The sequence below is a fragment of the Stegodyphus dumicola genome, chromosome 9 (assembly GCF_044657685.1).
Source record: "Stegodyphus dumicola isolate Sdum_Otavi_A_Nest chromosome 9, ASM4465768v1".
NCBI lineage: Eukaryota > Metazoa > Arthropoda > Arachnida > Araneae > Eresidae > Stegodyphus > Stegodyphus dumicola.
In genome coordinates, this window is record NC_140776.1 from 148,157,746 (window position 1) to 148,173,598 (window position 15,853).

At 35.5% G+C, this 15,853-nt stretch overlaps 1 protein-coding gene across 3 annotated transcripts in view; it reads left to right on the plus strand.

Moving 5' to 3' along the window:
- The first annotated feature begins 328 nt into the window (after positions 1 to 328).
- The window catches only part of LOC118185054 (zinc finger MIZ domain-containing protein 1-like), a 547,573-nt gene continuing 532,048 nt past the window's right edge, over positions 329 to 15,853 (plus strand). For all 3 annotated transcript variants that reach the window (XM_085824218.1, XM_085824220.1, XM_085824219.1), the window contains exon 1: positions 329 to 633. The gene's annotated coding sequence lies outside the window, so the exon portion shown is untranslated. The remainder of the gene's footprint in view (positions 634 to 15,853) is intronic.

A 15,853-nucleotide genomic window follows, 5' to 3' on the forward strand; every position in this document is an offset into this window, starting at 1 on the left:
CCCCATGCGTATCTGGTAACAATTCATAATGATTAAAGAAATTCTCACGCATTTTTTATTTCAAGTTTTCATTCGCGAAAGTTCAGCACCATTGCGTGCGAGAAAAAGTAGCCAAACTTCTTTCAAGGTTATAAAACAAATCGGCATTTTCTCTTCGCCGTGTCGCTATTCCTTTCGAACCTACCGTTTTGGCGAACATCCTCAATTAAAGGAATCCTCTTGGCGAATTTCAAGCCCGAATTTTGGCCTTGAGTAGCAGCAACCCCGAAAAACCAACAACCCCAAAATCTTCTACTTTGGGATTTTGCCTTTCGCATACAGCGCCCTCTGGCGGTAGAAGCCGGCAACGAAAGCCGATCACCATTCTCGTAAAGATTGTGTTCAGCTCGTCTGCTGCATTCTTAAGTTTGTGAAAACAGTTCTATGTTCAACGTGTGATCTGCACGCGATGATTTATTTATCCTCTTGTCCACTGACATCCCTTCGCGCTGTCTAACGCGCATGGATTATCGTGTGTACCTAAAAACCTAGAACATTTTTCTCTTATGATCGTTGTTCCAACGTGATCGTCTGCCCACGCCGAATTCGCGGGACCGTGGTGTTGTGGCTCTGTCAGCAACAGCAACGCGTGGGGTAAGTAGAAAAAAAAAAAAAAAAAAAAAAAAAAAAAATCTTTCTTTTGCGTGTATTTTGTTTTTTGTGCGGAAATTCAGCTTATGTGTATAGGTGTATACAAAGTAGATTACTAAGATTTTTCTGCATTTAAATTAGTTACTGGCATAAAAACAGCTAGCAGTCAGAGCTTCTCGTAATTGTTTCTAAATTTATGCATCTTTTGTAGCGGTCTGTGTTCTTTTTCCCTTTCCTCTCTTTGTGTTATTTTTACTGTTTGGTTGCTCACGTGATTAGTGACACCGGCGCGTTTTTTAATGTTACAGACAGTTGGGGAAAAGGGTTCTGTTATTTATTTTTTCCCTCCTTGTTTACATGTAGTGTGTTTCTTTTTCTTTTTCTTTTTTTTTTTTGGTACTTTTTTAATTGTGTTAAAAAATCAGGTAGTGTGTTTATTTAAATAGAAATATTTAAAAATATTGATTTCTTTAATTTTGAAAAACTATAAGCAGATTATTTGCTAGTTATTTGTTGTTTCCTTTTCATAAAAGCCCCCATTCAGTTTAAAATTATTAATATTGGTCGGTGTTCTTGAGTGTAAACAACTCAGTTATCAATTAAGCTATGTTTTATTTCTGTGAACGCATGTTTCGTGTAAATAAATCCAGTTTTTTACTAAAGGTATATAATCATTTCTGAGAATATTTTTATGTGGGTGTGTGTATGTATTTGAAGACAAATATTTATTTAAAATAATAAATTAATTATTATTTGCATTTTAAATTAAAAGTACTTAAAGGAAAAAACTAAGTTTTTTGAAACAGATAATATTAAAACAATCCATCCTATTACGAAGATATTACATTAAAAAAAATTGACTTTAAAGTGCTTTATGTATATGTTACTTTTGCTTTTCTTCTTAATAATATTAGAAGATTTATATTAATTTGTGTAAATTTTTCGTTTTGAAAGGGAAGTAAATAAGATAATTATTGAGCAATTTGGCAGCTGCTAAACAAGTGGTTTGCTTTTAATTTTTGCCTGATTTGAATGATTTAAGTATATTTATAGAATTTTCGAAGAAAAAGGAAATTGAAGGGAGGGATTGCTTTATTGCTGTTGAATCTATGAAGCAGGCCGTATTCTTAAAACATATTCATTATGTAATCAGTGTATCCTAATTAAAAATATATTCTAAACATACCATATCCTAATTATATTAAGATTGAGGATTCCGTGAATGCAGTACTAGCATTGCAAAAATGTGACCTCCATCACCAATGAAATATAAAATTATTAAATTTTGAAAATGTAAATTAGAAATATAAATATATAAATAGCCATTTACAGCTAAAAAATAACAGTGAAGTACAGTTGTCATATTTTTATATTTAATGTCTTTAATGGTAATTTATTTTTGATTTTCTGGTTTTAAACCAAAATTATCAATAAATTATAAATTTAAATAAAAACCAAAATTAACAGTGTTTTAAAATCCTTACTTTTTTTAAAAGGGTAATTTTTTTGTTTTTCATTAATCATTAGTACAGTTGTAATTTTTTTAACAGTTTTTTATTTTTTAGCACTTAGTTTATTAAATGGTAATCTATTTTTCATTTTCTGATTTTAAACCAAAATTATCAATAAATTATAAATTTAAATAAAATGCAAAATTAAGCGGTGTTTTAAAATCCTTATTTTAATACAGGAACTTTGAGCCTACCAGTGCCGAGCTTTACCGCTGAACACTGGTACTTTGACCTCGGTTTGAATCTTGGTGAACAGGCTGACTGTATGGATGCTTTCGCGCTTTTCCGCATGTGTAACGTGGATATGAGATAGTTTCCCGTAGAAAGCCCTCCTCAAAGGCATCCAACCCTTTAGGTAGATAGATCGCAAGTGGCTTTGCCATTCTCAATTAAACCAAAACCTTTAAATGGCTTTTTTTCATTTGGCAATGAATTTTGATAACCGATTTGTAAATTTTAATAGGTTAAATAGAAGGCCTTCTGTATGAAAGTAAATGTGTGAACCTTTTTTTCCTTTAGAATCAACTTACTACCAACTGTCCAAAATCCGGCGAACAGGCTGACTGCATAGGCGTTTCGTGGTTTTCTCCATGTGTAACGTGTATACAAGCTAGTTCCCTTAGAAAACCCTCCACAAAGGCATCCCTCCCTCAGGCTTTGCTGTAATCTCATAAAACCAAACCAAAACAGAACTTTTGGAATTCGTAATTCCATTAATAGTTCTTCCTACTTGCTTCATGACTCATTGCTATGTAAATAATTTTGATTGAAATATTATAAGATCAAATTAACAATGCAAAAGAAATTTCAGAGCATAAGAATAATATTGTGTAATTTAGGAAATTTAATGCAATTTAAATTCTTTTAAAAGAGGTTTAAAAAATTGGCTCTAGTGTAGAATTGGGTGCCCCTTCGATTAGCGACATTTTTTTTTTTTTTTTTTTAATTTTGGCGATGAAAAACCTCACTTCTGGTTACCATGATAGTTTTAGCTTCCTGATTTTATTTAAATTGAAATAGATTGATGTGTACATGGACAAATTTTAGGCAGTGCGCAATACCTAGTTTGTGCAATTCTAGGATTTTTTTTTTAAGTGAAAACAGATTGATGTGTGCATGGACACAGAGCTTGTGCAATTTGTCGACTTCTTATTTTGGCTTTGCGTAGTGGCCGTCTTGAAACTGTGCCTTCTTGGCGCCGATCTTGGCGTCAAAAAATAATCGCCAAAAAACAAGGGGCACCCAATTGTAAACTTTTACCAAAAAATTTTTCTTAATGAAATGCAATTCTCTCTCTCTCTTTTTTTTTTTTTTTTTTTTTTTTTTCTTCGTTTTAGTCCAAAGGGATAATTTCCCCTGAACGACTATTAGTTTTGGCATTTTGCTTTGAAAACTTTAAATGTCTGTTCACTTTTCAACCTGTTGCCACCAAGTATTAAAGCCCTGTCTTATATTTAAAGAAATTAAATAATGAAGAATCAACATAAATGTATGTTTCTCGTATTGTGATCAAACAACGATACCTGGAACCTTCAAAATGTGAATAGGCCCACCAGCGGCCGAGCGGTAAAGTCGCTGAACACTGGTAGTTCGATCCGAAGTTCAAATTCCGCGAACGGGCTGGCTGCATGGGCGTTTTCGTGGTTTTTCCCATGTGTAACGTGTATATGAGCCAGTTTCCCTTAGAAAGTCCTCCAAGAAGGTATTCCTCCTCTTAGGCAGATAGCCCTATTGTCTTTGCCATAATTAAATACACCTAACACCTTCAAAATGTGAATAACGTAATCTTCTATACAATATAGGCATGTGGAAGCTCTAATTGGAATTTGAAATTTGTTTTATTATCGGTTTCAGATTTTGTAATACTTCAACGAATTTTTTATTAAAAAAACGAAACGATTTCAAAGCGAGCAATGGCAACACTGTACGAAAAAAAAGCATTTTTATCTCCAGCGCGTGAGACTCTGTATCCCAAATTCTAAAGATGTGCTCATTTTAAAACTAATTTGCGATATTGCTGTTGAACTGAATTTTATAGTTTAAGTACGTAGAACTTGCAATTTAATAAATAAAGGTAACACACAAAACGTTAAAAAAACGCCCCTTTGGACGTAATTTAAATTCTGAAATCTTTGAAATATATATATATATATATATATATATATATATATTTTTAAATAAGAATTTATGAAATAGTTTTGTCAGTTTTAAGCTCAAACACATGGGAAGCGAAAGAGAAAAATAAGGATATTTAAGGAAAGAAAAATGTTTTTTCTTGTTTACTATCGTCTGGATTTCTGTCTGCCTGAAAAAGTTTAGGCCGCGTTAACTCATCTTTTTGGAAATTCAGTTTGCGATTCAATCTGTTAGCTTTAAACGTTTAGAAAGTAAAAATAGGTAAAAATATATATAAACTGCCGTAAAAGTGGTCTTCTTTGCTTTCATTTTGATTACATTTGACAAATCGTTTCAGTTTCGAATTTGTGCCGCTTGAGACAGCTTTTTTTATTTTTACTTCCTTTTGTGACGCTAGTTCCGACGTCAACTACCAGCGAGTGCTTGCTTCCTTTATTAGCAAACTCAGCTGTCTTTGTGTTTTTGTTTTAAATTTGCGGTCAGCTGTTTGATGAGGAAGTAATTTTTTTTTTGTTTCAAGACTACCTGTTAATTTTATGGCGGGAATTTCGATTCCGGTACTTGAATTGATTTTCCATGTTAAGAATTTGCTTTCAAATCGTTTAGTCTGTTTATTTAACAATTCATAAAAGTTTTACAAAAAATGAAATAAATAATAATAATGAAAATCGAGCTTCCATGTGAACATACATAAATGCATACGTGCAGATTTTTAACTATTTTATTTCTTTAAAGATAACACAGGGCGATAGTATTTGGTGGCAACTATGTGAAAAGTGATGCACCGTTTATAGCGAGCCGACGCAAAATCCCATTTCAAGATTAATACTCCCTTATGGGCTGAAATGAGCAGTTTTTACTTCCTTGTACGAAGTCGAGGAAGTATTGTATTCACGAAAAATTCCGGGTATCGTATTTCAACGAAAATATTCACTTTGACTGCTACCGAATGCAATTTAATGATGTTTTGGCGTGGCATCTGTACGTACGGACAAAAGGACTTTTTTTTTTTTTTTCCCGCAAAACGGATTATAAAATTGATTTTAAATCGATTGAGAAGAAATTTTTTCGTGACGTGTGTAATTACGTATCTCGCATAACTCAAAACGAGTAGCCTCAAAACGTTGCAATTTTGTATATGGGACTACTATAACATGTAGTTGTGCACCTCCCTTTTTGGTTGCAATCGACCCCACCAAAAGTGTATATATGTACCCTCTCTGTTAGTCGGCTAAGTGAGGTTCGTTTTTTTACTCCTATAGGTTGGTAAATTGTGCATTTTTTTGCTTTCAAAATGATCGGATTATGTTGTTTTTATCTTCCGGTTAAGGTTTTTATGTCATTACTTAATCTGCATGCAGTAGTTATAGAATTATCAACAATTTAAAAGTTGTTTAAGTGCGGCCAAGCCTAATTTGTTTTATCATAGCAGCCATATTTGTTTACATATGAAACGTAGCAGAATAGTGACTTAAGTCTTTCTGCACTTTCAGTGATTTTTTTGCTGAGTAGGACCAAAAGGAAATATCTAGTTTTGTGCACCGAGAAATCTGCCTGCTGGCCGAATTGCTTGTTTTTGCGTAGAAATTCTAATTTTTATTGTAAAAATTGTTTTCTGTTAACTGTTTTGACTGTATTAGGTAATTTATGTTTTTCTTTATATTTCAATTTTAAATGAAGGTATCTTGAGGTTTTATGTATTTTTGCCTACCTGCGAAATGAGAACTGAATTAATTGAATAAGAAATCCATCTGTAATGAAATTCGAGAAAATGAGTTTAAATGAAATGTAGCAAAAAATGCGCTTTATTTAATATTCGGCACAAGAAAGTCATGTGGTATTCACATCGGATTTTATTTTTTAAAATTGCAACGAGATACATTCCGATGACCTCAGAAATAACGTGACTTATGTATAGCTTTTGTAACCAAACAATGCAGATGACCTCAGAGATCACGTGTACAGCTAATGTAAACAAACAAGGTAATTTTTCCTCTTCTTCTCCTGCAGAATGTATCTCATTATTGTTAGTGTTATTTTATTTGTCTCCTCCCATTCATTCAGTGGTAAAAATCGTCTGATGAGAGATACGCCATTGAGCAAACGTATTTCATATAAACTTATGGTAAGGAATACATATGATGAGGTCTGAAAAAAAGTTCTAAATTTATTTATATTTGCGTTTCGTTAGGTCTTTCTGTGATGTTACTATCGTGTCAACGATGAATTCAGAAAATAACGCATGTCCGAAAAATGTAAAAATCAAGATAATTATTATAGCAAGACTCACTTTGCTGTAATCATGTATAAAACTCATATGCCATTTATTTTTCTGTTTACACACAGGCATTTTATTTGCATGATATACAATTTAGATACAGATATTTCGTCTAGTTGATATGCTAATTATAAATATTTATTATCAAATAGAAGCATAGTTCAAGGCATTCTACACTTTATTTCTTATCCTCTTTTTATTCATTATCATTGTCAGAAGTACTGATGAATAAGGGTGGCCCACCCTGCGGCCAAGTCGTGGTGTATTTGCTGAATACTGGTAATCCGGGGTTCGAATCCATGCGAACGGGCTGGCTGCATTGGCGTTTTCGTGGTTTTACCTCCTGTATAACGTGTATACCAGTGGTGTCCAACCTTTGGCCTATCGCGAGTACATTTCCAAAACATCAACATTAAACATATTTCCAATCTTATGTGATACATCTGAAATATTAATTTCGGCAAATGGGTTTGAGATGAATAATAATGTTGGTTGAACTGTATGGAAATCAGAGAAGCGGAGTTCAAAATTATTTTTCAGTGGATTTAGGTTTTCCGAGTATTTCTGTGTTTCAATTGCCTTGTGGTTATTAATATGACTTGATAAATTCCGAACATGGCAAAATTTTTTCTGAAAAGCAGTTACTGTCCCAGCCAATTGAAAAAGGTTTCTTTTTCTTTTCCCTGGAAATCTTCGTTCAGTTTATTCAGTTTAGCTGTTATATCCGTGATGAAATACAGATCAGATAACCAATTATTATCCTCCAATTCTTTATAACTTTCGTTTCCGGATTCCAAAAACTGCTTTATTGGCGAAAGAAGTTCTACAAATCATTGAAGTACTTTTCCACTGCTGAGCCATCTAACATCGGAGTGAAGAAATAAGATTCCATACTCGCTATCAAGTTCATCAGTCAGCAATCAGTTATTTTATAACGTCTTGCAAGATATGACTATAAATATAAACTATGACTATAAATGCTTACCATATTTTAACAATTAAGAAATATAAATGAATGGTAATTTTTAAAATATTTTTTGTTCGTAATACCTAATCGGGCTGGCGAGCACATAAAAAACGATCGGCGAGCACAAGGTTGGGCACCACTGGTGTATACGAGCCAATAATCCCTTAGAAAGTCCTCACGGAGGCGTCCCTTCCCCTTAGGCAGATATTCCTAGAGTATATTGCCATAATCCAATGAACTAACGAGAGCAAACTTTTCGGTTGGTTTTGTTTGAAATATATTAGAATTTCATAAATTATTTCAGGAGCATTGAATAATGAAATTAGAAAACTGAGGAGAAATTAAACCAAAAATAGTTACATAAATTTACATTTACAGCTTTAGGTAGGTTGTGTGAAGAAGCAAACAAATTAATTGAGAAAGTTAATTTGGCTTTTCAGATACCATCTTCTGTTACGCTCAAGGTGTGGTGTAAAGTCTTAACTCTCACATCTTATTTTTAACGTTATTTGCAGTAAGGCTGGTTTGGTTTCTTTGACTATGTGAAAGCACTCGAGGGCTAGCTGCCTAAGGGAAGGGATGCCTTCGTGGAGGAATTTATGAGGGAAACTGATTCTATACACGTTACACATAGGAAAAACCACGAAAACAACCATGCAACCAGCCCGTTCACCGAGATTCGAACCCCGGACCGAGCTACCAGCATTCAGCGCCTTTACCTCTCGGCCGCTGGTGGGCTATTTGCTTGTAAGGAAAAAGTGCTTCATCTCATGGTAAACGTACTAGAATATTAAAAGTAGATGATTAGTAGTACAAAGATAGGCAGTAGTTATTAACCTTGGTGTCCGCTGCTGTCTCCCATCCTCTTTATCTGTAACCCCCTACTCACGGAATCTTTCCCATTTCATCCTCTTTTCAAACACTATGGGGCACTGGGGCTTGTTACACTTAACTATCTGATCAATACGTGAGTTGCTTCGAAGTAATTTAGAACCATGCAACGAGTATGAAATGCAGTTGTTTTCAATAACACGTCAGTTTGCCTTCTGATATTTTAACGCTTGTCTGCTTAAATCGTGGTCAAGAACTTATTGAAATCAATTGCAGTGATCCAGTACTAATATTCGAAGATAGGTCAGGTATATGAAACTGAAATTTGTAAAATATTGTCCAAAAATGTTTAAACAGATTTAGAAATCGAAAGATAAGTTAGATGAAAGCAATGAAGCTCGCCTTGTCTAAACCGTTTTTATTTGACGAAAGCGGCTGTTCGCTGGGAAGTGACTTTTCGAAAAGAGAATGAATTGGGGGAGAGGATATTGATGGCGAAAGCAGCGGTTCATTCCGCATTAAGCCCACCCAATCGGCTATAATACCCGCCTGGAGCCCCTTTAATGTTGCTGACAATGAGGACACATAAACATTGCCTTTTACCAACTCATCCGGCGCAAGGTTGACAGAACTTAATGGCCGTTTGAACAAGGAAAGAATTCCTTCTTATGTGATTTGAACAATACCAATCCAGTGATGTGGGAACTCATCATTCAAGTAACAGCAGACCTCACTGTGCTTGTGAGGTGAAATCGCAGCTGTCTTGCTGGAGTATGATTATTTTCTCAGTTATCTTTCATGTGAGGAACTAACCAGAACTGCAATGTTCCAAGATGTATCTTAATGCTACAATGTACTTGAAGGGGGGGGAAGGAACTTTTTTTTTTTTTTTTTGTCTAATATAAATAGCACTAGGCGTTTAAATTTGGTGAATCACATTTCTGTGGAATTCGTTCTGACAGTTTTTCTTGCCCTCTCATATATGTAGATATGCAAGAAAAATATTTTTAAAAAAATGTAAAAGATAAATTATAATTTAAATTACCAACGTAAATTAATTTCCTCTCTGTATTCTAAAAATAGTAAACCTTATTTACAGTGCGTCATTTCGAGATTAATCCATGTCCTATGACAATTCTAATGATGTAAATGAAACTAAAACTCGAACAGCCAATAATAGTTTTACAGCAGTACTAATTATCCAATCAAAATGCACTGAGAACCAAAATTAACTCATTGTGAATTAAAATTTCACCCTGAACATAACACACTTGCTCGCTACTGTTCGGCCTAGTTGCACTGCTGTCTGCTGCTTCTTCCTTGCTGCAGAGTTATCAGAAATATAAAATCTCTTGAAATAGGCACAAATAATGTGCCAAGTGGTTTGTGGCCGCAATATATTTACTGCAAATAAAATGGAGATTTAATGTGCCTCGGCTGCCAGTTGGATCAACATTTCTACGCCATCAAAATTCCTGCTGTTTATTTCTTCTAAGTTTGTTTCTGTTACATGTCTGTCTTCGGGTGTCATCTTTCTAACTATGCAGTAAAGCCTCTTCAAGCTATAATGCAGAGAACCATCGTCAATCCGTTGGAACTTTCTTTCACCAAGTCATCTTATTACATAATATATATAGAAGATAATAAAGTGCAATGAAAAGGGTAGATACTAAATAAACGAAATTATCACTAGAATACTTATAAATAATAAGCGTATTTAAAACTCAAATCAAATTGGAAGTAATATGTTGATTAAAGATAAGACAAACTTTAACTCCATCACATCCAATCCGCCCGACACCGGCCCTACATTGAAACAACCAGAACCGCCCGAAAACGGCCAAGATTGTAATTTTCTGTTCTTCCCTCCCCCTAAGGTATGTAATAGCAGGTGCATTTTCCCCAAATGCATTGTATCAGTTTACTGCAGACAGCGTGCCCTAAGAGGTTTTTTTTATCATTTGGATGATCTTGACATTTCGTTGTTGATTCTTTTGTGGTACAGTGTGCTTTATGGCTTTAAACAGCAATAAAAGAGCTAAAAATTTAAGGATTATATTTATTTTTAAACAATTTATTCCTTCCTATAAAAATAACGGAAATAAACAAATTTCAGTCGTGATCATAACAAAGCCGGAAAGGCGTGTTGATCTGACCTTCAGAATAGTTTTATAACGAACAGGGTCAAAGGCTAATGGAATCTTTGTTAGAAAGTACAAAGGATGTCACTGGAAATCTTCACACCTATTTTCGGCGTTAATGGACGGGGAGAGCAGGAAATTGCTGCGAAACTAGAAAAGTATTTCGGGCGGTTCGAGTATTTTGAGGATACAGCTTAGCGAAGGATCTGGATTTCAAAGAGTTAAACATTTGAATAAAAATACAATTGTTATATAAGACATAAGCAAATATACAAAAAAGCGGTAAATGGTAAATTAGCCCAATTCGAGTCTCACTATTAACTCTTCAGGAGAAATACATAATGGTTTTCAAATCCAGCTAATTCCATATCGCGTTTCGTCAAAACAGAAAATCAAGATTTGTCTGCATTTATTGTGATCCTCCACTTAGAGAACCAGAGCTCGAGTTTCCGCACGAGTCTTTGTAGCTTGGTAATAGCAAAATTTGGCGATGCAGACTTGACAACGAAAGCTGTGTCGTCTGCATAGCAACCCATAAAACAATTCTGATCTAAGTGATCTGCAGGTAAGTCGGCCATATAAAACAAGTATAATACGGGTCCAAATATAGATCCTTGAGGGACGCCGGCCATCACGTGCTTATTGCAAGAAGTATCTTTACCTATTTGTACACAGAAGGTCCTGTTGGATAGGAAAGAGTAAATAATTTTAATAAGTTCTCTACTGAACTTTAAGTTTAGCAGCTTGTAGATAAGCCCCTCATGCCAGACGCGGACGAATGCCTTCGCCACGTCTAGCATGAGTACGGTAACATATCTCTTGTTGTGCAGAGCATTCCCTATTAGTTCGTTTAAACGCACCAGTTGTTTTGTGGTGGAAAGACCTTTGCGAAATCCAAATTGCTCTAATGGGAGCTTGTCGAGATGGGGTTGAATCGGGGGGAGGATGATCCGTTCTAAGATCTTGCCCATGCTGGGAAGCAGGCTGATGGGCCTGTACCCTTCTGGTTATGTCTGATCTTTTCCCGGTTTTGGGAGTACAATCATCTTGGCGGTCTTCTAGATCTGGGCCGACCGGGAAGTAACTGATATAGAGGCATGCATTTAAAATGCGTGTGTACCTCGTGATAATATTGATAGGGAGCCATTTCAGTGCAACATTATTTACATTATCTATTCCGGGTGCTTTTCTGTTTCTAAGCTTCTTAATTATATTCAAGCTTTCGTGTGGCGAAGTGAGGTCAAGCCTATTATGCGTGGTATCTGTATATATCCAGTTAGAAACTCTGGAGCTCACTTCGGTCCAAAATTCTTGATTGCTTGGGGTAATATTCGGGAAGATTGCCTCTCAAAGTGCTCAGCAAGAATATTACTCTTGTCTATATCAGTAAGAGCAATGCAATGGTCATTATAGATTGTCCTATTATAACTGTGGGCTTATTCTTTAATCGTTTAAAAAATGAACAAAATGAGTTACTGGGCTCGTTAAAGCTCTCTATCTTTTCTTCCCACAGCTCTTTACGGTGCATAATGATCTGTTTTTTAATTTCTCTACTGAGTCAATTCATACTCTTCTTGGTATTGGGGTCACAGGTAATGTGGAATCTTTTTCTAAGTCTATTCCTATCTTTAATAAGATTTTTGATCTTCCTTGGTAATTTGTCTGTAACCTGATGCCTAGGGATTTTTCTGGTGGCGTTGCTGTAAGCATTCTGAATATCTGCAGTAAGATGGTTGATCGCGGAGTCAATAGCAGCCGGAGTGCGTAAGCTTTGAGTATTAGTATGACAATCACAAAGAAATTCGTGGAAGAGTTTCCAATTAGTCGTGTTGATAAGATCCTGAGTAACGTCTTTATTCGTGCCTAGAGTCGCGACGACCGGGCAGTGGTCAGAGTCAAGATCTTGATGAACTTCTAGGTTGAAGGAATAAGAAGTAGTGGACAAGAAAACATCAAGAATATCGCCTATCCTTGGGTTCTGTGGCAGATAGGTGTACTCGCTTGGAACGTGAAAATAATCAGGGTGATTTTTGATAAATTCTGACAGCTTCGTGCCGTTTTTATTTGTTCTTCTGCAGCACCATTCCTGGTTCTTAGCGTTTAAGTCACCCGCGAGAATGACCTGTTTATTTGTATCCAAGATCTTGGTAAGGTAATTAATATCGAGCATATTTCGCGGCGGGTTATACATAGCATTAAAGTAGACATTGCCGTAGTAAAGGAAGGAGGACAGACACAGTGACAAGTTCATGCCCATTGTAACGTTCGTCATTAATCATGCAGGACTGTAGTGAGTTTCTAAGATAATGGCGACCACCCCCCTCACCTCGGTGACTTAGACGATCACACCTGTAACATTTAAAATTTGGAATCGTCATCCTTGTAATCGGCGTAGCGAAAGTTTCGGTAATCATAACCACGTCGATGTTGTGATTCGTAAGGAAATCGGTAAGTTCAAGAATCTTGTAATGAATGCCACGTGCATTCCATGTCATGATATTGATAGAGGCACTAATTGCGTGCCGACTAAAAGTTTGGCGAATGAAGATAAATCGTTTACAACTGTTTGCCTTGTGATACTTTATACAAATGAAAGTGAAACAGGATCAGACGTTGTTATAGTACATTGCCGAATTGTAGTAGAAACAGGAACAAATAAGAATTGTAACGGAAGATGCCCTTTTTAATAAATCATATGTTATACAATCAAATGTTTTATTTTTGTATTAAAAGTTGATTACTATTTCTGATTCGTCAGGAATAAAATATAAAATCTTGCAACCAGCTTTCTTGTTTGCCCTCGTATTTCAAATGCGCGTTATTATAATCGCATATTCTTCTTTTTACATTCTGAAATGTTAAAACTGTGCTTTCAGCATGCCTGAGTTTTGTACTCGTATGTGTGGCTCTGTGTTCCGTAGAATTGGCGAACTGACATATAAAAATTTTATGAATGTTGAAAGGAAGATATTGTAGTCGAAAACTTCAATTAAATGGATTAAATCAATATGCCAAAGGAACTTCTAGAAATATTTGTTTTAAAAATTTTATTATTCAGATTTTATTTAAATCCAAAATGTTTTAAAATATAAGGAAAAAAAAAATACGTATTCCTTGAAACTTTTTTGGAAAGAAATCTATCATTATAAAATCGCTTAAAATTAATGAAGTGTAAGTTAAGTAAAATAGTTACTGTATAGAAGGGTTAGATATACTGGCACAAAAAATTACAGTCAGAAGAACAATTACCTAAAGAATTAAATTAATTACATTAAAAGAATTTCAAATAAATGAGAAAATAAATTAACATCTCTCCAAATGTCAATGCTAACAGCAATAACACGAATGAAAGTTATTAAGTTCCGAACTGAATTCATCCGTCGGTACGCAATAATTGTGTCCTTGCGATTACTTTACAATATAGATACTACAAAAGGCCGCCAACGACGTAGCGGTAAAATCGTTGAATACTAATAGTTTGAAGCGGGTTTAAATCCTGGCGAATGGATTGCCTGAATACCAGTTCTCGCTAACTTTTGCTGCCCGTGTTTAATGTGAATATGAGCCAATTTCAGTTAGCTTTTCATGATGACATGCCTCGATTCGAGTCCTCGCTTGGGATTGTGTTTGGTTTGGCTTGTTAGATTATTAAGCACGTTAAGGCGATCTGCCTAAGGAGAGGTATGCTTTCGTGACAGATTTTCTAAGGGAAACAATCTCGTGCTAAGAGTTAAAACCACGAAAACGCCCATACAATCAGCCTGTTCACAGGGGTTTGAATGCGGATCAAACTACTCGCAAAACCGCTGAACACTGGTAGTTCGGTCCAACTTTCGAATACCGGCGAGCGGGCTAGCTGCATGTGTGTTTTCGTGATTTTCCGCATGTGTATCGTGTATGCAGTGTCTTCTGGATGCATGCTTGAATAAAGCGGGCGCAGGACGCGCAGAAATGCTGAACACTGGTAGTTCGGTCCAACTTACGAATCCCGGCGAGCAGGCTGGCTACACGAGTGTTTTCGTGATTTTACGCATGTGTATCGTGTATGGAGTATCTTCTGGAAGAGTACATGAATAAAGCGGGCCCAGCCGGCGCCAAAATGCTGAAAACTGGTAGTTCAGTCCAACTTTCGAATCCTAGGGAACGGGCTGGCTCCATGGGTGTTTTCGTGATTTCACGGATGTGTATCGTGTACGCAGTATCTTCTGCATGCATACGTGAATAAAGCGGGCGCAGACCGCTCAAAACCGCTGAACACTGGTAGTTCGGTCCAACTTTCGAATCCCGGCGAGCGGGCTGGCTGCATACAGTTAGTCAATAAAGTCTGCGTACATCAAGAAAAGTAATATCAAATCCAAATTTTAAGGTGCAAAAAGGGTAGTTTCTTAATTTATTTTTTAAATATTTAGTTTCAATAAGGGACTTTGAAATTATTTAACTGTAATATTTTCATATCTATTAATTTATGCACACTAATTTTTAAAAGATAAGTGGCCAGAAATCAAAGCCAATAAAGTTTGCGTACAACGCGAAGGAGGCGGGGGATTTCTTATCTAATTTTTAAACTTCAAACTTGAGAATGCAAAGAAGGTTACACTTTCAAGGTCATTGACTTCCGAAGCAAATTTCACGTTGATTGGAACTTGTTATTTCTATTTTCTTTGACGAAAATGGCAACCAATAAAGAAATTCCTTTAGTTACGAGACAACTAATTATCAAATTGAGAGATGAAGGTAAAACTCTTCGTTATATTGGTAAAACCATTGGGAAACCATTTTCTAGTGTGCAGAGTTATTCAAAACTATCTTAACACTGGTAGTCTTGCTGTAAAACCAAGATGTGGGAGGCCAAAGAAGCAAAAGCAGAGAGAAGGAAAAATTCTTTTACGAATTAAACAAAATCCTAAACTTTCTGCTGCAAGCATTACAAAAGACATTTTTTTAACTAGCAACAAGAAAATTTCTCCTGAAACTGTACGAAAAGTGCTGCAAAAGGCCGATTATCATGGACGCAAACCTAGGTCTAAGCCATACAATTCCGAGACAAATAGAAAGAAAAGAATTGCTTTTGCCAAAATATATTTAAACTCTTCGCAGGACTTCTGGAACAATGTAATTTGGTCAGATGAAAGTAAATTTACGATATTTAAAGTTAATGGCCACCCTATTGTATGGAGAAAACCAGAAACAGAACTGAATCTGAGAAATTTAAATCCACCTGTCAAACATGGAGCTGGCGGTGTGATGGTATGGGGGAGTATGTCGTCGAAAGGAGTTGGAAATTTTCACATTATTGATAAAGTCATAGATAAGTATGTTTATCTGGATATTCTGAAGAAAAATCTACGAGACAGTGCCC